Source organism: Procambarus clarkii, chromosome 59, assembly GCF_040958095.1.
Source record: "Procambarus clarkii isolate CNS0578487 chromosome 59, FALCON_Pclarkii_2.0, whole genome shotgun sequence".
Lineage (NCBI taxonomy): Eukaryota > Metazoa > Arthropoda > Malacostraca > Decapoda > Cambaridae > Procambarus > Procambarus clarkii.
This window is the reverse complement of record NC_091208.1, coordinates 19,693,228-19,697,788: the sequence shown is the minus strand read 5'-3', so window position 1 is coordinate 19,697,788 and position 4,561 is coordinate 19,693,228.

The following is a 4,561-nucleotide window of genomic DNA, read 5'->3' as shown; positions in this document are numbered from 1 at the left end:
GATGGCAGTTAAGACGCAACTGACCACTTGCCGTGGCTCCCTCCCACCATTGACGATAACCACTAACTGTAACCCATTAACAAGCCATCCTCATCCTGTGTTAAACATATCTTTTTGTAATTATGTGCATCATAGTACAAATGCTGACCTACTAAGCAATTAGATAGTAGAATTTGGTACTATATTCCCTTTATAGTCCGAAAAAAATGTAGCCTAAAAAATAAACCTAAATATTCCCAGGCCTAGTATATATATCACACATATATAGTATATATATATTAGGCCTCAGATAGCGTGTATTAGGCCTAAGAAGGTTAGGTTAGTTCAGTTTGTCTTTGCAACATAAGTAGAAAATCGTTTTCCGGTTTGAACTCATATATATCTTTGCTCCATATTTACAGTAAATATACGTCTATAGTGTATACTAGCCTGCACTGTGATATAGAGTCACACTGGCTTAGTGCTCTCTACTCATCGTTACCTTACATAGTCTGCACTACTAGCAAGCTTTGATGTTATAGCCCCAACACACATGAGATGTTCATGAAAACCCTAAAGCCTAGTCTCAACATCCAGCCAAATACAGGAGATGTAGTGCTTTTGCATTGTGATTTAATTAATAGAAAAGTAAGACGATAATACGCGTAAATCACATTAAAAAGTGTTATAACTCAAAAATGCAATGTTTAAAAAATTGTAATCATGCTAGTATGAATCAACAGTAGATGACAGCTGAGTTTAAGAAGCATGACTGAAGCCTATGCTCCTTGAACATATATACTGATTTAGTGAATAAACGCCTATTGGCGCAAATTTAAGAGCCACCCTTGAACTGTCCAAGCACAACACAATTTTTAAGCTTTTAGGAATATATCTAGCTACTGAGTACCTATAATTAAATGCTGTTGGAGTTACATTTTGTGAATAAAAGTGCATTTCAGATTTGAAATAGCCCGTGACAATGCCTGAAGTACATTATGATATTAATTAATTCAACGATGTGATTATTGTCAACGATAGTATAATTCTAGTATTCTGTCGGCCATTTCTCCACAATGTTGACAGTTTCTCTGCTCTTTTGAAACCTGAAATCCTATTTCCAAAGCATATGGGTATTAAATTGAATACCTCTGTTCTTCTGTTGTGTCATTGTTTAAGTGGGTCAAAGTTATTGAAATTTGTAGACCATTCCGGAGATCCAGACATTATAGCTGCTGCATAATGATTACTGTACATCTTTTGCATTTATTTATCATTATCTTCTTAATCTGTGCTACATACTCTGTTTTGTTAATGTCTGCATTCCAAATTTTAAAGTTGTCATTATTGAAGCTTCTTCATTTCATTTTCTATAACAATGATCTTCACAATGCTATCTTTAAAGCCTAAATCCCGGTATAAAACTAAATATATTGTATATTTAACTTAATCCTTGTTCGTTACCAAGTTATTTTATTTATTTTCAAAATCCCGTTTTCTAAGGCCCTCAGAATTGTGTGTTCTAAAAACCTAAACTCATTCTCTTCAACCTCAAAATCGTGTTAATTGGATCCGCGAATCTCTAGATAATCACCGGCCATCTACTGAGCTCTAGACACAACTGGTTCAGCAGTCTGACAGTTCATTACCGGTAACAGCGTTCGCACACTGCTCCGGATTTGTGGTCGGATGGTGAGATTCCTGTTAGATGCTGGATCGTGTACGAACGATCCAGAGTGACGATGAAACTAATTACATGTGAAGCTTTTAATAGACACGCCTTACAGGATACTGTGGTGGGCTGGTCGTGGTGATGAGTTGGGGTTGGTGGTAGTGGTAGTTTGAGCTGGTGAATTGGCTTTGTTCCTACCTAATGGGTAGACGTCGTTGTAGATGCCCACACGGGAGCAACAACACATAAAACTAGCGATGGCAGAGGAATCAGACGAACTCCCCGAACGCTGGGGAGTTCGAGACAATTTAATACATCATTTTCTGTCTGTTGTGACAACTCGAGAGAACGGGCTGATGTGTGAGGGAACCACAGTAATACACACTGTGTCCTCCTATATATCGATGTCTATCTTCAGAGATCTAAGCACGTTACAATTTGATTATAAGCTATTAATGAGGAAACGGAGTTGGGGATAATTAAGCTGTCTACTACAGTTCTGCACTTTGAGCGCTGCTCTTATCGACAGCCATGACTCCAGACGATAAGGCATTAATCGAACAAAGTCGCGGCCAAACGGGAAAATTTATTTATTTATATACAACAAGTTGCATTGGGAGTTAACAGAGAATATAGAAAATAAGTTGAATTAACATTCTTGTAAAGCCATTAGCACGCATAGCGTTTCGGGCAAAAGTAGCCTAAGCCCCCTCTAAATTCTAGCCCACTGGGGCAAAAATGTAAACAAAGTCTTCCAGCAGGGTACAGCCAGCCGCCCGTCTGTACCCTGGAAGAGCAGGAGTCAGCCTGTACCCTGGGAGAGCAGGAGTCAGCCTGTACCCTGGGAGAGCAGGAGTCAGCCTGTACCCTGGGAGAGCAGGAGTCAGCCTGTACCCTGGGAGAGCAGGAGTCAGCCTGTACTCCTGGGAGAGCAGGAGTTAGCCTGTACCCTGGGAGAGCAGGAGTCAGCCTGTACCCTGAGAGAGCAGGAGTCAGCCTGTACCCTGGGAGAGCAGGAGTCAGCCTGTACCCTGGGAGAGCAGGAGTCAGCCTGTAAATATATATATATATATATATATATATATATATATATATATATATATATATATATATATATATATATATAAACTACCGTTAAGAGCCTCATATTATCTTTATTGTAACAGCAATGCTAGTCATTTTTATATGCACAAACAGTTAAGTAATATTACCGTTGCTAAGAAATGTGTGAACTCAATCGTCGACCAGCTTGCTCAAGGCTTGTGTAGCGTCCCTAGCAACCGCCCTAGCAACCCCCCTTACCTGGGTTTCAAATTCAAATTCAAATGCTTATTTAGGCAATGTACATACATACAAGGGGTGATACAAATATTGATGAATTTATAGATAGAGCTAGTACAAACAATGCCTAATCCCACTATTACGCAAAGCGTTTCGGGCAGAAACGGTTTACATTTCGTATTATGTGATTTTGGCAACTGTTGCCAATTTTTTTTAATTAATGCATTTAACTGAGATACAGACAAATATATATATTTCCAAATGAAATGTAAATTTCTTTAGTTTAAAATAATATAAATCTATATAAAGTTTAAAAAGAATATATATATATATATATACAAACCCTTTTGTATATACATATGCGCTGGCTTGTGTTCGCTGTTGGTCTCGTCTTCCAAGACACTATTATGACCAAAATCGAGGCAACAGAAGTTGATAATAAGTTAAGAATATGAATAAATAGATGGCACATTATCATATAATTAGCACATGAATTCAAATAATATTTAATAATAATAATAAAATAATAATTAATTTTATTTACAAGTTACAATGGGTTGGTTATATTACATTAGTGATATGTTTACATTCTTGCAAAGCCAGTAACACACATAGCGTTTCGGGCAGGTCCTTAATCTAACATATACGGTAAGGTGAAAAAGTACATTATGGTAAGGTTTATATCAACAATATAAATTGAAAGGGGTGATTACAGTGGTAAAGATTAAGTACTTAATTAGTCTTTACTAATACAGGGGAAGTACAAGATAGTGTGAGTTTGAAGCACACGGTAGGAAACTATGAGGATGAAATTAGGTACTTTTTGGTTTTACTTTTGAACAGGGCGGAGGTTGGACAATTTTTTAAATCATCAGGGAGTGAGTTCCAAAGACTGGGCCCCTTTAATTTGCATGGAGTGTTTACACAGATTTAGCCTGACTCTGGGGATATCAAATAGATATTTATTTCTGTTGTGGTACTCATGGGTTCTGTTACACCTATCAAGGAAAAGTTTCAGATCAAGATTAGCATTTAGGAACAAGGGTTTTGTACATGTAGATAACACACGAGAATGTGTAGAGTGAGTATATGTTTAGCATGTTGAGGAACTTGAACAGAGGGGCTGTGAGTTAGGTTCTTTCAATTGCCTTATAAAATTTAACGAATAAAAAGGTTTTCGTGCCTTCACATCTTTATATTATGATAATCACGACATATCTGCATTAATATCAGTGTGCAATTCCGGTCTCCACCGCCTTCTCACTTGTAACTCACTTGTAACACTTATATGCTGTGCTTCCTATTTTAACCTGCAATGTTAAATGGGATTCTTGTTGTGATTTGTGTATTTGTACTCACTGAATTTGTGCGCCCCTTGAGGGACTTGAAGTAGAGGGGGGGGGGGGGATAGAAATAGCCTAAGCTACTCCATCCCTTTGAAATGTATTTATTTTTTTATCGTCTCAATAAACATACTTGAACTTGAAGTGGACTTTAATGTTTTTTCGGCAGCTTTATTTCCTTAGTTTCCGAGCTGTTTTCTTTACCGTGTATGTTGTAATAAACTATTCCTATATTTACAGTTGTTTCTCCCTGTGAAGATTATTAAACAATGGTGATTATAAGGGC